Source organism: Camelus dromedarius, chromosome 25 (assembly GCF_036321535.1).
Source record: "Camelus dromedarius isolate mCamDro1 chromosome 25, mCamDro1.pat, whole genome shotgun sequence".
Lineage (NCBI taxonomy): Eukaryota > Metazoa > Chordata > Mammalia > Artiodactyla > Camelidae > Camelus > Camelus dromedarius.
The window spans coordinates 2,517,950-2,537,857 of NC_087460.1; the positions used below are offsets into that span (position 1 = coordinate 2,517,950).

A 19,908-nucleotide genomic window follows, 5' to 3' on the forward strand; every position below is an offset into this window, starting at 1 on the left:
AGGGGCGCGAACTCCCTGGCCCTGACCTCTCCCGAAACTCTGACAAGGCTGCGGCCTCGGCCCCTGGAGCAGAAGGGGTCGCACCAGCGCCCCGAAGGAGAATCCAGGCGGAGGGGAGGGAGCAAGCCTTCCGGAGGACAGCCAGGCCTGGCCCGGGACGCCTGGCCCCGGACGCCTGGCCTGGGACGTCCGCGCCCAGCACGGCCCTGGCCTCCCCCTAGGTCCCTCCGGCTCCGACGCTGGGGATCCGGCCAGTGGGTGCTGGAGGCCCTGGGCCCCGGCAGACCCTCAGCCTGGCACACCTCTTAGCCACCTGCCGCCCCGCCCGCAATGCCCTCCCCGGCTCAGAGCTTCAGCCCCCTCCCCCACACCTCGCGCGGGGATTCGGGCCCCCTCGGCCTCGCGGCTCTTCGGCCGGCCCCGCCCCTCGGCCGGCCCCGCCCCGCCCCGCCCCCGGCCTTGCCATTCGCGGACAGGCCCCGCCCCGCCCGCGGATGGCTCCGCCCCGCGGCCTCGCCGTTCAGGGCAGGCCCCGCCCCTTGTTTCCGCTGGCGGCGGCTGTGGTAGCGGCTGCGGCGGCGGCGCGCGATCGCGAGCGAGCTGCACCCCACATTCCTGGGAGGGCGGTGAGTGCAGCCCGGGGCGGGCGGGGCGGCGGGCCGCGGGCCGGGGGCTCGGGAGCGCCCGGGGTTAAGGGGCCGGGGGGGCCCAGGCCGGCGAGGGGCGGGCCGGCAAGCCCCTGACCGGGTTCCCAGAGGGGCGAGCGGCCTGAGGCGCCCCCGGGAGGGGGTGTCGGGGGGGCGGCAGTGGTCGAGCTGAGGGAGGGATGGGGTCTGCGCCCGGTGAGGGGGCGGGAAGCCGCCTGGGAGAAGGAGAGTGCCAGGGCCCGGTGACGGGCCGAAGAGGGGTCTGCAAGGGGAGAGGCTGCGAGGAAGACCCTTCGGGAACGGGGCTAAGGGAGTGGACGGCGGAGTCCCAGGCGAAGGGATGGGGGGTCTGTAGGATGCAGCCGAAAAGGGAGAGCCCCGGAGTTGTCAAGGGCTTCTGACTGTGGGAGCCAGTGGACCGGCTTGGGGTGGTCCACACAGCGCCCCCGGGGAGGGCGGGGCCTCAGCAGGGCTGGGAGGCTGTCCGCAGCCCCCGGCACCCCTGGCCACTCCTTGGGCCACCGCTGGCAGATCGGCATCAGAGTGACAGGGCTTTGGCACGCCCCGGGGTCGGAGATGTAGTCCATCTGTGCATCCAAGTTTGGGACTTTAAAAAACTTTTTTGTGGTTTTTAAAAAAAAAGTCCAAACAAGAAACCAGCTCCTTACCGAGAGCAGTATTTGTGCTTATGTATTTCAGAACTAGCCCTGAAAAAGATCCCTTTGCTACCTCTTTCCCAAATGCCTGTGGTGGCGGGGAAGTTTGAGGCATTGGGGGAGTCTGGGATCCCCTGGGCTGGGTGGACCTTTTCTCCCCATCCCCCAAACAAGGATAAGGCCCCAGTGTTCACCTTCCTTTGGTTGGGAGAACCAAACTCATTATGTGAGGGTGCCCTTCTGACCGGCAGCTGTTCTTTTCCCTGGGGTGACTCAGGTATTTCCTCCTCCAGGAAGCTTTCCTGGACTAGTGGAGAAAACTGAGGACTCATGCTCTGATCCCTGTATATGAGCCAGCTTCCCTCTCTTTACTAAAAATAGCCATAGAGAATGTTTTGTATGTATGTTCTGCTATAAAGATGTGCAGTCAGCTTGTCATTGTAAGTAATGGGAAGGGGAGGAGAGGTATTATGGATAATGTCAAACAATGGACTGGACAAATTATTTATATTTAGCTAAGGAATGCAGCCCGCGAGGCAGACTTTCACACGAGCTTCCTGCCCTCCGCCTGGTCGTGGCATGGCCGGTGCAGCCGGGCTGTGGGTTGGGGGTGAAGGAGGGAATAAGACCAGAGTAGATAAAACTTGAAGGATTAATTCAATTCTGTGCTTACTTATTGAAGACCTGCTGTGTGCAAGGCCCAGAACAGCTGAGAGTAGACCAGAATGGAGAGGGAGTTTTTTTTTTGTCTGATTTAATCAGATTTTAATCTTTTTTTTTTTCAGTGGAAGTATAGTTGATTTACAACGTTGTGTTAGTGTCAGAGGTACAGCAAAGTGATTCCAGTTATACATATATATGTAAATTATTCTTTTTCAATTATTTTCCGTTATAGTTTATTACAAGATATTGACTATAGTTCCCTGTGTTATACAGTAGGCCCTTGTTGGTTATCTCTTTTATATATGTTAATCTCAAGCAGATATTAATCTTTAAACCTATGAACAGATATTTAATATTTGTAACAACAATTCATGTTTGTAAAGTAATTTGTAGTTGACCAAGTGCTTTTGCTGCACGTTGACTGGATGTCACACATAATCTTGTAAAGCATATGTTATTTTGGGGGGAGGGGGAGGCACTTATTTAGTTGGAGGTACTGGGAATTGAACCCAGGACCCCGTACGTGCTGAACATGCACTCTACCAGTGAGCTATATCCTCCCCTGTAAGCAGATGTTATTTTTAATGGCCTTCTTACAAGTTAGGAAAATGAGGCTCAGAGAGAATGAATGACTTCTGAGGTCACAGAACTCACAGGTAGAAGAAGCAGGGTTTGAACCTGTGGCTTCCGACCTCTTGTGCTGTGTCTTCTGTCCTGCCTAGGCTGTCCCTGCCGTTCTTTACTGTTGAGCCTGTGGGGGCCCGGGCTCCGATCTCAGCCCTAATGTCACCTAATTGTGCAAGTCACCTCCCCTCTCCAGCTGTCTGTTTTGGAGGGTTATTGGATTAAAATGCTTCTAGAGTCTCTTCCAGCATCGGATAATTAACAGCGTAAGATGCTATGAGCAGCCAATAAGTCAGTTACTAAGTGTGTTTTAACTTTAAAATTTTTAATTGTGGTTAAAAAGCACATAACAAAAATTACCTTTTGTCACCGTTTTTAAACATACAGTTCAGTTATGTCAAGTTTACTCACACTGTCCTGCAGCTGATCCCCAGATCTTTTCCATTGGCAAAACTGAAACTGTCCACCCGTCAGACAGCTCCCCATGTCCCCCTCCCCTGCAGCCCCTGGCAGCCTCCATTCTGTTCAGTGTGCTTTCTCAAGCTCCTACTATGTGCTTAATCAGTGTGGCCCTGGAGGAGTGGATGAGGAGACGCTGGGTTGGTGGTGGGAGGGCCGGTCCTCATTGCAGGGAATATAACTGCGCTGCCGGTGGATTGTTCAGTGCACGGGTGAGCCGGGGAGGCCTCGGCCAAGTGCCTTCACCTCTTTTAGCTTTCGCTTCCTGCTTGCAAAATGAGGATAACAATACCAAGCTCTCAAGGCTGTTGGAAGGAGCAGTGAGATAACATATGGGAAGCATGTAGCTTAGGGCCTCGTGCGCAGCAGGTGTGCAGTCAGCAATGCCTGTTATTTATAACCTCGCCGAGGGGACTAGGCTGATGCGCTCAGAACCAGAGAGGACAGGACTTCTTCTCCCACTAAGGCCCAGGCCTGCGGTGGCGGTCATCCCATGGATGACGAGGGCTTGGATCTCCTCTGGGAGCCTTAGCCTAGCCCTTCACGTCCCTCCTCCCCTCTTCTGGGCTGCCTGTCTTGCCTAATCCCCAACTTCTTTCCCTAGGAAGCCTTGGTCCGGCCAGACTCATCTCCCAGGCCCGCTCAGCTCATTCCATCTTTGCCCCTTAGCGCCTACTGTTCCATCTTCCTGGAAGGCTCCTCCCCACTCTCTCCTACCCTCTTTCAACATGCTGTTCATGTCTGAGCTCCTTCTTGGAGTCTTCCCTGGCCGCCCATACCGGAAGAACCCTTTTCCTTGGAGAGCCTGTGGCATTTTACGTCTTCGTCTCTCCTGGCTTTCCCACCCTGCGTGGGGTGACCCTTCAGTGTTGTCCACGAACACCTAGTATGTGTGTCTTGGTACAAGAGTCTGTGAAGTTCTGATGGTGCAAAAGTCAAAATGTTAAGGATCCTTGTCTTCATGAGGCATATAATGCAGTAAAGGGTTAAGAAAGGGCTTTGGAAAATGACAATTCAAAATATGAGATGAATGGCCTCTAATATGTGGGTTCAAACAGGGGGCTAAGTCACCCTGACTCCAGAGGAACACTTTATACTGCAAGAGGTGTTTGATGTGAACTTTGAAGAGCGGCTTGCATTTCGACAGAAGGGAGGAAAGGCGCTGGGAGAGTGTTGGGGCGCGTGACTAGTGCAGTTGGGCCGGTGAGTGGGTTGTGTGGGAGGAACCAGAGAGAGGAAAGGCTGGACAGGTAGATAGAGACCACTGTGGGTGACTTTAACTGTCCAGCCAAGGAATTTCATCCCTCCATCCATCCATTCATTGAAGAGGAGTTACATGCCCCCCACGTGCTGCCTGCTGGTGCTGGGAGACTGCGGTCAGCCTTGGGGTCCTGGGAACTTTGCAGGTTTTTGAGTAGGGGTCGCAGAGGCTGGGATAGGCCTAAGCAGGGTGAGTATGGGGTCCGTGAAGAGAGGAGATCATGGTGGGGAGAGTGGCTGGGCAGCTGAGACATTTTGGAAGCAGGACTGAGGTCATTTGTGGCTTGGCTGGATGGGGGCGGTGAGGAAAGGATGCAGAGGGGACTGGAGGACTGAGGCAGGGCCACTTGCTGTTTCCAGGGGACATCGTGGTTCCTCCAACTAGATTGGAAGCCCCTCTGGGCATGGATTCTGTCTGCCTCTGTGTTCTCCTTGGCCCAGCACTCAATGCTGAGAGGCGGGGAGTAGGCTCAGGGTGGATCCTAACGTTCTCTGTCCTGAAGGTGTATGATGCACCACGTGGTGACTGGAGTTAACAGTCATGCCATACTGTGAACTTGAGCATTGCTCAGAGCGTAGATCTTCAAAGTTCCCATCACAAGAGAGATTTTGTAACTCTGGATATTGATGGATGCTAACCAGCCTTACTGTGGTGATCACTTCACAGTCTATGCAAATATTGTGGAAACTAATAGAATGTTCTATGTCAGTTATATCTCAACAATAAAAGGTCCGTTTTGCCACCCCTTCCCCCCACAAAAAAGAACTGAATCTTGCACCTTCTAGAGTCCTAAATTGCATCCACAGCATGATTTGTACACGGGCCTGGCTTTCTCTGGAGTCATGTTTCCGCAGAGGGCCAAATGTTTCCTGTATATATCTTCACACCCCAAGTTAACTACCCTTTCAACTGCTGCTGCAGTTTTATCTCTCACTTGGTGGCCATTTTCCACCAGTTTTTATTACTCCCCACGAGTAACTTTGGATGTGGCAGGGATGGAAGCAACAAGGTGGCCTGTTCCTTTACCTCGGCCTCAGAGGGTGTGTGAGTCAAACCCGTGTCTCAGTAAAGTTACAGACTTTTACGTATCGTGAAACTTTGTCTCATTTGTGAGTGATCAAATTGCACACATTAAATCCTTGGATGCCAAGGGTCTACCCCAGGGGTGGCAGTTGTGTGGCACGGATACTGTTCCTTCTAGAACGGCACACAGCAGACATCACTAATCTATCACAGCCGTCCTTCCCGCGAGCCAGGGCTGGGACTCTCTCATGGTGCTTTAGCACACAGCGCCAGCCGAGTGGAACTGGCACAGCAGCTGGAACCCGTGTGCCCTTTCTGGACTTTTCCATCTGTTGAGTGAATGGGTTCTTGATGGGAGACTGCAGCCCAAAGAGTGGCCGTGGCTGAACCGAGGTCAGCCTGGAGTGGCCTCACAGTGAAGTGATGACCTAATGTTTTATTTTCCTGCAGGAGCATCCTGGGGTCTTCTCTGATCTGTCAGCAGCCAAGGTGTTCGCAGGAGATTCAAAGAACGCAGGTCGGTGTCGCTCCGAATCCATTGTGTGGTGGGGCCTCTGAAAATCCATGTGTTATAAACTGTCCAAAGCCAGAGTCTGTCTTGCTCTTTAACTGTGGCTTGGAGGGGAGGGGATAGATCAGCATGTTGACATTTTCTAGATGTTTCTCCGCCCTAATTTTATTTTTTTTTAATGGAGGTACTAAGGATTGAACCCGCGACCTGGAGCACGCTTTCACACACTACCACGGCACTATTCCCTCCCCTCTTCCACCCTAATTCTTGACTTTGAATTGATAAGCTCCTTAAACTTGGCTTCGGGAGCCAGGAGAGACCTCCCCCTCCCCACTGTCTCTGAATGGTGGCTGGCAGTGTTCTTAATTTCTTTTAACCACCCTGATCGTAGGGAGGAAGCCCGGGGAAGCAGGAGAGGCCTGCAGCTTCCTGTTTCCTGCCTCCTCCCAGCAGGCTTGAGAGCCAGGGTGGAGGACCTCCCGCCCGCCATCCAGGAAGGACTGTGGGAATCTGGCCAGTCCCACCCGTGTGCTCCTCTATACTGGCTGCTGCCGGGATGCCCCCGGCGCTCCGGGTGGGCGCCCTCTGCCGCGACCCTCTCCGGGGTCCTCATCTCTGCCCTGAGGGCTCCCAGGATCTTGCTGATCGCAGCACCTGCGCACAGAGGCCCCTGCGGAGCCTGCCTGGGCAGGACCGCCGTGTGGCGGGGCTGATTCAGGTTCTGGGGTGCTGCTTGCAGACCTGGGCCTTTTATGTCTTACGTGATGTGGGATGCATCCCAGGGCTTCCTCCTGCTGGGTGATTTGGAAATCTCTTACCTTCGAAGAACCTGTGTGTGCTGGTGGGTGTGGTGAGCAGGACGGTGCTGGCTGCTGGCTTTTCTTGCCAAGGGATCCCCTTGTCTGTGAGTTCCAGCAGAGCTTGTTGGGTGTCCCAGGGGCGGCCACACAGCCCTTCTAGTCCTGTCATGCTTTGTACATTATACTCACGTGTCAGTATTCATATCTGTCATTGTCATCCTTGGCCTCAGTTTCAGACTTCTTACATATTTCCACAACGAATTGAATTTAAATTGTGTTAAATCTGCATTTAAATCTGATTTAACTTTCACAACAGTCCTCTGAGGTTGCTATCATTTCTCCCCGGTCACAGTGGCAGGAGCTGAGGTGGAGCGTGGGTCAGAGACTTGCCTAAGACCGCATTGTGAGTGCCAGCGGGCGCAAACTTAGGCCATCTGACTCCCTTCCCACCAGGCCTGCGGCCGCCCTTGTCCTCCTGGGCATCCGCCCCGAGTCCCTCCTGGAGCTGCAGCTGAGGTGCAGGGCTCCCATTTTAAGTCTTGCCCCCTCCTCCCCAGGGCTTGGTGGGGTGTCTGCTTTCAATCTCGCTGCCCTGGGATTTGGGGCCCCGCCTACAGGCGGACTGGCTGTGCAGCCGGGCACGAGGCCATGCTGAGGGAAACCAGTCTGCTGATGATCAGGTGTCGGGGACAGAAGGACTCGACGACAAGTGGGTGAGGGTCCTCGTGGCTCCACGCGTCCAGGCTGCTCACGCCCATCCTGCCAGGTCACAGAGCTTCCATGGGGCCTGCCCTGGTGGGTACCCCTGGGGCAGAACGTGCTGGGGAGCTTCCGGTAGGATGCACAGCCTGGGGCGGGGGACCGATGGCCCTGGCATCACCAGTCATTTCTAGCCAGATGACTGTCCTTCTGCACGTCTGTGTTGAAGGCAGAGTAGGGGAGACCTGAGAGAAGGCCGTTCCAGACAGGAGGCTTATCCTCTCCTGGGGCTTTGGCCTGAGAAGGCTTTGGTTTTGCCACTTCTCATCTTGCAGTTGGGCCTCTGGAACGATGAGCAGCTGGCCAGTGGAGGTTCTCATCCTGCCTCCGCCTGGTTAGACTTTCTTTAGGCGGGTTTCCTTGCCTCCGTTGCTCAGGGGCCTTCTCACTCTGGTAGAGGTGGCTTCTGAGTTGACCAGGGCCCTGCCTGGGTCTTGGCTTCCAGGCCGGGGGCTTCCCAGAGCCCTCCTCCTCTCCAGGTGCCCTCTCTGCCTCTGGCCTAGAGGTGGGCGGAGGAGGAAGTTAATGAGTAAACGGGAGCTCTGATGGCTGATGGGGGCCGGGCCAGGGCGGAAGCTGTTTACAGGGATGGTCACTTGTCTGCTTAGTGGCCCATCTTGCTGCCTGACCCGTCCTGTGCTGGCACCCCTGCTGCCCTTTCACTTGAACTGCCTCTGGCCTCAGCCCCACGCATTTTGGAGTGAGAGGCTCTGTTGCTGGACTCCAGCCCTACAAGTTAATAATTTCAGCTTCAGTTAGAGCCCCGGTGTGGGGAGGTGAGCATACCTGCCTGAGGGAGGCCAGCCTCCACCTGCCCTCCTCTGAACCAGAAACACAGCCCGAACCCAGCCTGCCCCACTAGGCTCCTGAGGGTGGGCCACCGGCAGGAGCGCCTCTGCGGGCTCACATGTCAGCGCGTGCGCCTCAGTCCCCATGCAGCAGCCACCTGGAGGTGGGTTTTGAAACTCTGCTGTTTAACACTGTCTGTGCTTTTGAGTTTACATGCCCCTCCCCCCCTGCCTTCCTTCCAGTTCCCTTTCCAGTGCCTGGAAATTCATTGTACTTTGAATGAATTACTTACTTTGTGAGAGTCTCGTGACCATTTCTACGCCCAATGTCAACATTTATTAAAATGTCTGACCCTGTGATGGAAATTGGAAAGAATGGGGGTGGAGAACCATCCAGGGCGTCTGAAGAGTCAGGCAGCTCAGCTGGCCCCCTGGACCACCCCATGTCAGGGAGGCTTGGCTGTCCCTGTAGGAGGGCCGGGAGGGTCCTGCGGCCTCCATTGTAGAAGCTTGGCCTGTTCCTGGCCCTGGCCTTGGCATCACAGGGCCACTGCTAACCCTCACAGCACCTTCGTGCAGATTCAAAAGATTGCCTTTCCTCAGGCGAAAAAGAAAAATTAGAGCGAATACATTGTTGTAGAACCCAAACAACATCCCCCTCTGCCTGGGCCACCCTTCCCCAGCCGTGTACCTGTGCGGGCACCCAGCACATCCAGTGCTCCATCCTCCCGCAGGGAGGAGAGGGTGTCAGGTTCAGAGCGGGGAGAGGGCCTCTGAGAGCGGTGGCCAGGCGAGGGGAGTGGTCTCAGGGGGTGCTCCGAGCGAGGTTAGAACAGGGTGTGGCCGTGCACTAGTGTGTGTGTGCTTGTCCTAGCGTGTTTGCCCAAGTGGGTTTGTGTGGGAGGGAGTTCTGCATTGTTCTGGGTCTCAGCCGAGAGGCCCACCTGAGCCCTTTCAGTAGATCTGTGTAGAACTGTGATATGAATGCCCCCTCCCTAGAAGGGGCTGTAAAAGTGGAACCTGGCCATCTGCCCCAGTATGGTGGCTGAGGCTTAGGGCCCTGATGCTCTCCAGCAAGCCCCGGGGGCGTAGAGGACAGAGGGAGTGGATCCTGCCCTCTAAAATCTCCAGCCCCAACCTGGGCCTGGGCCTGTAGAGGGAGGGACTCGGGGGAGCAGGGTGGCGGGCTGGGTTGGAATGAGGGGATGTGAACGTATAGAATGACGTGTTTTGTTTTAGGGAAAGTGCGATAGAGGTCTGCGCTTGCAATTTTCCATCGTCTAATCCTGGGAGATTCTGAACAGCTTTGTTTAAAAAGTGGACATGCAAACCGCAGAGACCTGAGTGAGGAAGAGCCGTTGGGTCCCCCAGGAAGGCAATTAGGTTTGAAGCCAGAGTTTGGATCCAGATGCAGCACGTGGGGACCTGGCGGGTGGGGCAGGGGAGCTCTCAGAGCCTCCCAAGGGCATGAGTCACTCTAGGTTAGCTAGCAGCCAGAGTGGCTCCCGCCTACTTGCCGCTGAGATGGGCCGGGTGGGGAGGGAGCGCCAGTCCAGGGTCTGTGCGCACCGCCCAGGCTGGGGGCAGCAGAGGGGGAGGCAGGGTGGAACTATCTGTCTAGGCTCTGCCCCTCCCCTACTGTGGACAGAGAAGCTGGAGATGGTGGTGGCCCGTCAGCCTGTGTCCGTCTCCTATGAGGGGCAGTCCGTACCCACAGAGCAGGGAGACTGTACCGGACACCATCCCTGAAGGGCAGGGCTGGGTGGGACTTTGTCTGAGGACCTGCAGAGGAACCCAGGGGAGCGGCTGGGCTTTGAGGACTGGGTTGCAGGGGTGGAGGCAAGCTGGGACCTCGGGGGGGCGAGATGGGCGTGGCCTGGCCATTGGGCTGCAGCAGATAAACTCGGAGGAGGAGGAGCCAGCTGGAGGAGGGCTTGGGGCTCCTCACTCTGGGACACCTGCAGTAGCACCCGGAATGCTGTGCGCATAGAGCTGGAGCCTGGCTGCCTTCTGGAAGCTGCTGGGAGCTCTGCTGCTTGGTACCCGCTGCTGACTTTGAGGGCATCTCTGGAGAATGTGCATCAGTGAGTGACAGGTCCTTATGAAAGCCAGCTGCTCACCCTAGACTTGGCCTCTGCTGGGAACCCGCTCATTCATTCGCCAGCAAACAGCACACCTGCTGTGCTCCAGACTTTCTCCCTGCCCCCTCCTACCTGCAGCAGTGGAGCCAGAAGACCCAGCCTGCGTGATCAGACGCCACCTCTCAGGCAACTCACGGTGGACCCAACGTCCTGACTTCCCGAGGGGTATCTGTATGGTTTCCTTTTCTTAACACTCGCTGTGCATGGTCGCCCTCCTCTCCTGTGACATGTCTCTCAGGTGGCAGGGAGGCAGGAGGAAGCAGGGGAGAGCCTGCTCCGGGTCGCTAGGGAACACCAGCCCCGGTTTAGAGGATGCTGCCATGGATCCACTGGTGAGGTCCTCCCCAGGGCAACCATCCATCACTTTCCTCCCCCTGGGGATCTCAGGCTGCACTTGATGAAGTGCACTTCCCTCCGCACCCGCGTTCCTTCGCCCCTCATCTGCCCGGTGGGCTGTGCATCCATCAAATGAGAACAAAGGCTGAGTGGGCTTTTGAGGCTGAAAACCCCTTGGTGGTTTGTTTTCTTCCTGCTCAGCCTCAGCAGCTCTTGGAAAAGAAATGTCTCGTGGCTGAAACGTGCACAACCCAGCCTCGTGGCCACTCTCCTCCTCTGTCTTGGGCGGCAGCTATACTGGGGCAGAAAGGGCCCCTCCCTGGTGCTCAGGGCCTGGTGGGGACCATGGGGTGGGAGGGAGCAGCCTCTGCAGCACTCTCGGAGCCGCCCTGACCCTTCTCTGGGTGACGGGGGCGCCAGCGTTGTGCTACTGATGCAGGGTTCGTGATATCAGATCAGCTCACAGGCTTAGTGTGTCCCAGCGCTCAGTGTGGGGAGCTGACTCTGCAGACCTGCGAGGAATCTGGCATCACAAGCAAGGCAAGAAACCTCAGCTGCTCCTTTTGGCCAAGGAATTGGAAAAACTCAGTGGAGTTTGCTACTTTGAGGTGTACGGTAGGGATCCAGTCCATCAGCAGAGACCCAGGAGACCCGTCTCTGCCTCCACCCCCGGTTCTGGTTCTCTGTGGCTGTGAGGATGCGCTCACATGGCAGCAAAATCAAGAGGCATCACTTCATCAGCAACTGACGCTGTAAGTGAGCACTTGGCCTCTTTCGGGGCCCGAGGTGTTCTGTGTGTGTGAGAGCTGCAGCTGATGCGGGGTCACGTGAGCCCCTGACCCTTCCTACCGGGCTTCCAACCCTTCTCGGTTCCATCCGCATCTCCCACTCCCCCCGAGGCTCGGCCCCGCAGCATCCCAGGCGCCCAGGCGTGGGCTCCGAAGGCCAAGTAGGAAAGGACGAGATGGCGGGAGGGGCAGCCAGAGCCCCCGGTTGAGGACCTGGAGGAGGAGCCTGCCTGAGCAGCTGGAGCCTCCTGCTTGATAGTCACACCTGGTTTTGGACCAAACACCACGTGAGTGACTGCAGTTTGATCATCCACTTTGGTCGCTGCTTACCCAAATGACCCTCGGCTGTTTAACACGCCTCGGTGTCCTTGTGGGGTGCTTGGTGGACCGTGCCTTGGGCTCTGAGCACTGTGCTTCAGGAAGTTGACAGCCACCTGTGTCTGGCATGTGTGTGTGACTTCCCCAGAGGGGCTGCCTGCGCTGATGGGGAGGTTGGAAATGGGTGCTCCTGCCCCCCCCCGCCTCCAGGCCCAGGGTGGTGAACTGGTAGAGGCTTCAAGCCCCCCTCCCCACCTAGACATTGCAGGCTAGAGAAGGTCAGGCGAGGTGACCTTTCCCTCCCCAGGGCTCGGGTGCTGACATTCCCGCTGGAGTCGGAGGACCTGAGTCAGACACATTTTCTTCTCTTCTGGGAATACTTTTGGGGCCACTGGTCTTTGGGATGTTAATACTGATTGCAGGACCTGCTTATGCTGAAACGGAAAGCCACAGAATACCCCCAGTTCTGGGGGACGGCTGGCATCTGGCCTCCCTGGCCCTCACTGTGGCTGGCTCTGGTGCTGTCGTGCCCACGAGTGAGGTGGGGGGCCTGGACCCTCTCTCTGTAGGCTGGGGTGAGGGTGAGCCCCTCCCTGGCTCTGGGGCAAAGGGAAGGGTGGAAGGTGGTTCTTCAGACTGTGGGGCCTTCCTCCTTTGGAGCCCCACCCCCAAATTGCCAAATTTTAATTTTGCCAAGAAATAAATTTTTATTGCCAAAAAACCCTTACAGACATTCATCGGAGGGGTGGTGCAACTTTAAAGAAACATCTAAGAAGGAATGTCTATTTTATGATGGTGGTGGTTTTAAATCAGGTATCCTGAACACATTCCTGATTGATGTCAGGAAGAAAAGCATTGGGTGCTGCCAAGTCCTAAGCCTAGTGGTACAGGGAGCAGCCTCCACCGGCCCTGGTGTTTCTGAGCCCTGGGAGCCCCCGCCCACCTCAGGACACTGAGCAGCCTTTGTGTGGCCAGAGGACTCAGACCCAGGACCTGTGCAGCCTCCGGGCGATCCTCCTCTGACAGCTCACCTCTGTCTCTGTCTCCTTATTCCTGCCGAAGAGAAGAGGCCTGGATTTTCCCCTCTACTGGTGCTTTGCCTGTTTCTCGTTGCCTTGCACCTCGTGGGCACCCACATCTCTTTTGAATGAATGAATACCGCATTGCGATATGAAAAGGAACTTGCCCCTCATCCAGCCCATCTCCCCAGACACTTAGGGCACATGCTTGATTTCAAACCATCCATCTTCACAGTCGCAGGGGTTTGAGATGTCTTTGGGGAGGAGGCAGGACTCAAGCCGGGAGCTTCTTATTAAAGTGTCTGCAGCTCTGGGAGGGAGACTTAACGCTGCCTTTCCCAAGGAGGTGGAGAGGAAGTTGTGGGGAAGAGGAAGCCACAGCTTGGAAGCTTCACAACGAGGAAACTGAGCCTGGTTTCCCCAGGGGCTCCAGGAAGTTGAGTGGAGGAGGCTGGAGCCAGATTTTCTAGATCCCAGCCCTGGCTTCTGTCTCTCTTATCCCCTTCCCACCACCTGCTCCCAACGCCCTCAGCTCACCTGGGGGTGCCTCAGAGTCCCCCACACCTGTGTGTGAGGTGACCTCGCCGGGCCCGGGGGCAGCTTTGTCAGAAAACGTGCACCCCGTGGCCAGATCCCTGAGGGCCTGAGAGAGGCACGCAGGGGGTTATTTTGGGTTCGGTGGGCCGGGCTCAGACCTCTCTGGCATTCCCGGCCGCTGGCCTCTCAGAATTGACCAGAATGGAAGGATGATAAAAATCGAGGCTCCAGGAATAGCTCAAGAATTTGCTCATTCTTAACCCCTGTAAAGAGGGGCCGCCCAACCCGGAGCCCACAGTGGAGCTGGGCTGAGGGAGGGCGCCGTGGAGGGGTGTGGGGGGAAGGAAACTTTACAACAATTTCCTCTCTTTCCCCGGGAGGAGGGCAGCCAAGCACAGGGCTGGCTCGTGGCCAGTCTGATAAGGAGCAGGGTTTAGAGGCCAGAGGAGTGTCCCTCCCACACCAGCCCATCCTTGCCTCTGGGGGTCGCCTGCTGACTCCCCGGGCCAGACCAGTGTGGCCCTCTCTCTGAATCTCTCTACTCTTTCTCTTTCTTGTCCCCCTCGGACCGAGGGAGGCCTGCTCAGGACAGCTCTGGCCTTGAATCTCAGGGAGTCCTCTCTCCCTCCCTTCCCGAGTCAGGCCCAGAGTTACTTTTGCTCAGTGCGCAAGAGGGGGGCTTGTATGGAGCGCCCACCCTATGGCAGGTCAGGAGCTCAGTGAGGCCGGGGCTCTGCCTTTGCCCTGGAGGTGCTGCCGTGAGTTTGCAGAGATGCATGTGTAGATGTGCCCTGACTCCGGATGTCTTCTGGAGCAGTCCCCTGGGAGTCAGGACGCCTAGCTGGCCCTGGATCAGTCATGTCACTTCTCTGGGCCTTCATTTTTTTCATGTGTGAAAGGGCAGGGTGTGCGATCCCTGAGATCCTTTCTGACTTGAGAGTTACCTGGTTCCCGGAGTCGCAGGGAGAAGACCCTTCTCGGATGGGTAGGATGTTTTTGTTGGCTCTGTTTTTGGTTCCACATGGGGTCCGGTGGTGGATATCTCAGCTGGGACATCCCCATGGGGACAGGCTGAGGGCTCAGACGTCACAGCTGGGCCTCAGATGTCCCTTCTCATCCGTGGACCCTCCTTCTTAGGAAAGTGCAGTCTGACTTGAGGTTCCAAAAATCATTTGTTCTTGTTGAGGGTGAGGTGGTCATCCCTTGGCCTACAAGATGAGGTCCAAGTGGCCAAGGGAGGCACGCAGAGCCTGCTGTGGACCAGAGGAGTGTCCAGCCTCACGGCTCCCCGCTCGGGGCCGCTGTGTCCCTTTTGTCTTTGTGTAATACCCTCGTTTCTCGGCGTCCTTGGTGTGGTCTGCCTTGCTTGGAATGCCCCCTCCCATCCTGCATTACGAGTGTGGTTTTAGCAAATTTGAAAACTTGGTTGGCTATCATTTCTTCAAGTATTTTTCTGTTCCCCCTTCTCTCTTCTTCCTGGAACTGCAGGCACATGTGTGTTAGACTGTTGAACGTTGTCCTGTAGGTTGCTGTTGCTCCATTAATTTTTTTTTCAGTCTTTTTTCTTCCTGTGCTTCATCTTGGATAGTTTCTAGTGTTATGTCTTCGGGGACAGTGATCTTTTATTCTGCAGTGTCTAACCTGATGTTAATTAGTCCCATCCAGTGTGTTTTTCGCTTCAGATATTGTATTTCTCATCTCTAGAAGTTCCATTTGCTTCTTTTTATGTCTTTCATTCTCTTCTCATCATGCTTGTCCGGTGCGCTGCTCTCTTCCTCCCACTCGCAAGCCGGGCACCATCCCGGGCGTGAGCAGTGCTCTGCAACTGGGGACTCGGGATTCTCCGGTCCTCATACTCTTGGCTGCCAGACAAGTTCGACGTGCGGAAGCCTCAGTTTCCTCCTCTGCAAAATGGGAGGAATAGCGGCTCCGCTGGGGAGCTGTGGGACGGGCTCATCTGCAGGACTGCCTTTTGTGTTTGAGGCTGCTGACTTCCAGAGCAGCTTTCACTGTCCTGAGCAGTATGGACGTAGCCTCTTCCTCAGCCAGAGCTCAGAACCCTTTGCAAGTGAGAGTCCTTTCTCCCGGGGGAGGAGAGGGGATGTTCTTTGGAAACTGGTGTGTCTGGAGGGCTGGCGCCTGGCTGCACTCGGACTCACAGAGTCAGCACCCCTGGAAAGGGAGCCCCAGGAGAGAAGGCGCAGCACTGTCCATGCTCACCCTGTCTGTCCAGTGTCCCGACGGCATCTGGCACAAAGTAAGTACTCAGGGGCCCTGGAGGACTGAGTGAAGCATCCCAGCATCCCCGTGGCCGGGGCCGCGCCGGTGCAGATGTTTCAGCGGGGAGCTGGTGCACCCAGCTGGCTCACTGTTCGGTGGGAAACCTGAGTGTTCTGTCTCCTGGTTTCCTGCTTGTTCCCTTGGAGGGGTGCCAAGGCAATAATAAAAACAATGCTATAATCACAGCTAATAGCGACGGAGAGCATTCTGTCATGATCTGCAGTGTTTCGGCCTAATTCTTGAAATGCACTCACTGGAAAGAGGTTTCCTGAGCTCGTTCTTCATTCCCCGTGGCTTCCTGCACCAGTTCCCAGCATCTGCCTTGGAGCACATTTGCCCTTGATGTGAAGATAATAAAAATACAGTCACTGTATTTGTCAGCCTTATCTGCGGTAGCTGTTGTCTGCATGCGGCTTTAGGTCAACTGTTTTATTGAGGATTTTTACATTGGTGATCTTTGTATTCTCTACGTGGTTATCGGTGTGGGACTTGCTCATTTATGCTTCTGCCAGACAGTTGCTGGGCACCTGCTGTGCACAAGGGATTCCGTGGGGAACAGCACTGAGTGTACTTGTCTGTCCCAGAACCTCCAGCCTGACTCAGTTGGTCCCTTAGGGCAGGAACTGTCTGTGTAAATCCCTCTCTCTGGTCTCCTGTTAGCACTCAGGGCCCCCACTCTGGGACTGAAAGTTGGCCTTGGGGTTGCCACTGGAGAAATAGTTTTGGGGTCTTCCGTTTCCATAGGGCGCCCCACTGTGAAAGCACCACAGCATATTCCCAGAAATCGTCATACTGTCATCCCCTCCTGGACAAGTGACCTTGAGAAGTGGCTGAAATGAGCAGTTTTTCCAGAGGACCCACTCAGATTCACAGGACTGGCAGCCTGCGAACGGTTCTTGGACTCGAGTTTCCCACCCTCTCCTTGGCTTGTGTGTCCTGAGTGTCCTGAGGCTCATTCACCCCACAAATGTTTGAGGGCTCCCTGGGGCCAGTACTGGGGATGCAGAAGTGGAGAAAAATCCCTGATCTCAAGAGCTTATATTTTGTTGGAGGAGACAGACCCTAAACAAATAATTAAAATCTGTAGTGACAGCTGCTCTGGAGAAGAGTGTAATAGGGAAAGGGGTGCAAGGATGGGGCAGGGGACAGGTGTTAAGGAAGGCCTGACTGAGGAGGTGACATGTCAGCAGGGAGGGAAGACGGGATGGGTGAGTCCTGTAGGTATCTGGGGGAGGTGCACCCCAGGGCAGAGGGAACAGGGCATGCAAAGGCCCTGAGGCTGGAGTGTGGGAAGCTCGTTGGAGCCAGCATGGCTGGAGGGAAGCCAGCGAGGGAAAAGTCACGGGACTTGGACCACACAGGGTCTTGAAGGCCATTCTGAGTTCCGAGGCTTTTACCTTGGATGAAGTGGGTGCCCCTGGAGGGCTTAGGTCAGGGAGAGGCCGACCTGCCTTTCCCATCTGGAGGACCGCAGTGGTGCTGTGGGAGAGTCGGCTGGGTGTGCCGTGGCAGCGGCGGTAACTGCTGTCCGTCAGGTGCTGATTGAGTGTGGGTGGGGCAGACCGAGCGTACTTGTCCCCACGACGCCACCTCTTCTTCTCGGGAGGAAATTGAGCCTCTGCTGGCGAGCGGCTGCCAGTGTGTCAGTCTGACTCCAAAGTTTGTGCTCTCGGCTGTTGTCCAGTTTCAGGGGCAAAGGGACAGATTGGGGTGATGGGCACAAACGTCTGATGTCAGGCTGACCTGAGCCTGCCCCTTGGTCACTCTCACATGTTCAGCTGGCCACCCAGGAGAGGGTGAGGGCAGGCTCTCCCCTTTAATGTGCTGTTTGGTGGAGAGCGGGGCAGATTGATCCCAGATGAGGGAAGGCAGTTTGGAGAGTGGAGTTTTTGCCCCGACTCCAGACAGCAGCCTCTCTGGGCCCGCGAGGACCCTGTGTCTTTGTGTTTGGCGTGCCAGACAAGCACTGCGACTTAGAGGCCTGTGCCCTCTGCTGCCGGCTGGGGCTCAGCCCAAGGCAGGCAGTGCAGATGGTCTTCCCCTCCCTGGAGGCAGAACCTCCCTCTTTCTGAGTGAATCTGGGCCAAAAGGCCCTGTATTTTCTCCATCCCTTTTCTTCTGAGTAGTTCAGATCACTTTTAGAATGTCACTTCCATAATCCTCCAATTTATTGCTCCCAGAGGAAGTGAGGGGGATTTTTCCTTGTCTTAAAAAAAAAGTGTTGCAGGGTGGAAAATTGGGGTCAGAGAGGGAGGCTGAGGGGGAGCGAGGGAGGAACCCAGAGGCCCAGGCTGGGTGCAGCTGGCTCGAGTAGGGCGGGGAGGGAGGGAAGAGCTGAGCTGGGTGGGAGACGGGGGCTCCTGGATTTCGGGTGGCTCCTTTTGTGTTTACCTTGTACTTTGGCGTCTGAATCTGGGGGAGGTGGGGCTGGGATGGGGCGCCCTGCCCATCCCTCACTGCGTCTCAAGGACTCAGGGCCTGCCCTCTGCACACTTCCTCCGGCACACACGTCTCCTGTTCTCACACACGCACCCTCTCGCCGTCATGTGTACGCTCACACGTAGCATGCATGCACACCCTTGCACACGCTGACCCACGAGCTGGTTCACTCACGCTCTCCATCCACATGCCTGCTCAGCTCCCCTGTGCACGCACCGCCTGCACCCATGTCAGCGATGGGCCCCCAGCCTCGGCTGACTTGGCAGGAGAGCTTCTGCTGGTAGTGAGGTCCCCACAGCAGCAGCCTCTCGCCTTCCCTGCCCATGCCCCAGTTTACCCCTCTGTAGTAAAGAAGGGCGAGAATTTGGAGAGACGGAGGCTATACCTCAGCCGAGAGGTGCCGCATCTGTGGAGTGTGACATGTCCTGTAGAGTGAGCCGGGGGGACTGGCCTGGGAACTGGGGAGACTCTGAGAGGCGAGGGGGAGGACCCTCTGCCAGGCTCCCTCTGACCCCAGGCTCCCTCTGACCCCAGGGCGCTGGTCCTCCAGCTGGAGCTGTGTGCACCCGTGAACACATACCATCGGCAGAGCCAGACCTTGTTGGGGCCCCGGGAGGAAGGCGTGCTGTTCGGCGTCATTTTGGAATTTCGGGACCATTTTGAGGAGGAAAGGCTCCTTCTTGGCAGCTCAGATCCTAGCGGGCTACCAGTCTCGGAAGCCAAGCAGACAGGCCCCTGACTTAGTTTCTATTTCAGGAACGCCACCATGCAGAGCATGAAATCGTCCCGGGGCTGTGGGAATCCAGTTAGACTCCAGCGCCTCCTTCCGGGGTGGGCGTGCGGGCGACAGGCTCTCTTCGGAAAGCTGCCTGCTGCAGGGGCCACGCCGGGCTCGTCCTGGGTGGCTCCTTCCGACCTGGAGATCCAGCGAGGGAACGTCTCTGTGAAAACCTGGGGGGGGCCAGGCAGTACTGGGGGGGGCAGGGGGGGGCCTGGAGACAGGGCTTGTATTCCTGCCTGGTTTGGCTGACCAGCCGGTGACCGGGACCTCCTTCCCAGTCTCCAGGCCAGGGCCTTCCTGCGTCTCACAGCTCTGGCCTTCACAGGTGGGGTGAGGAGACAGGGTCCCCCTGCCCCAGCCCAGCGCCCAGGTCCGAGTGCCCTCCCTCTGGGAATTCTCCAGGAACCCTTAGGTCGCACCCAGAGCCAGCCTTCTGCCTCGGTGTCCCCATTCTACGTGCTCAGATTGGTTGTACTTCATCTGTCTGTGTATCACCTTGTTCCAGAAAAATGATTAAAAGAAACCCAGAAACCTGGTAACCTCAGCAATGCTACTTGAGCGTGGAATCGTTCATTCCTGGCTTGAGTTTCCCCTGTCGCCTAGAACTCTTGTCTGGGTCAGCAGGTTGATGGGCTGTGAAGGGTCCCCAGCCGTGGCTCGGGTTCCCACCGCCTGCACGGCACTGGGCAGTGGACCCTTCATTTCGTTTGTCCGTGAGGGCTCTGTTCTGACTCACTTCCCCCTGCTGAGCGATCCCTGCCTGCCCCTTCCTTAGTAGCCCTGGTGCTGAGGCTCTCGAGAGGACTGAGGCGCAGCCCCTATCCTCGAGTCTCGGGGACGGACCGTGGGTCATCGGCACTGACAGCGCCGGCGGTGAACGCGCTGTGTGGGAGGTGCCCCGTGAACATGCGCTGGCCTCATGGATCTGCAAAAGTATTCCTTCCACACTCACCCGTTGCTGAACCGGTGGCTCGCTGTTGGGTACTAGGCAAGGGATCTTTTTTGTGCAAAGCATTGCTTAATTTTAAATTCCAAGGTTACTGTCAAGAAGTCTGATGTGATTCCAATTTTAATCCTT

General features: G+C 56.5%; 1 protein-coding gene across 1 annotated transcript in view; it reads left to right on the top strand.

The window, feature by feature from the left end:
- Window positions 1-558: 558 nt before the first annotated feature.
- Window positions 559-19,908, top strand: part of TSPAN9 (tetraspanin 9) — a 164,262-nt gene continuing 144,912 nt past the window's right edge. Inside the window, exons 1-2 of the mRNA XM_064478934.1 lie at window positions 559-626; window positions 5,784-5,850. The gene's annotated coding sequence lies outside the window, so the exon portion shown is untranslated. The remainder of the gene's footprint in view (window positions 627-5,783; window positions 5,851-19,908) is intronic.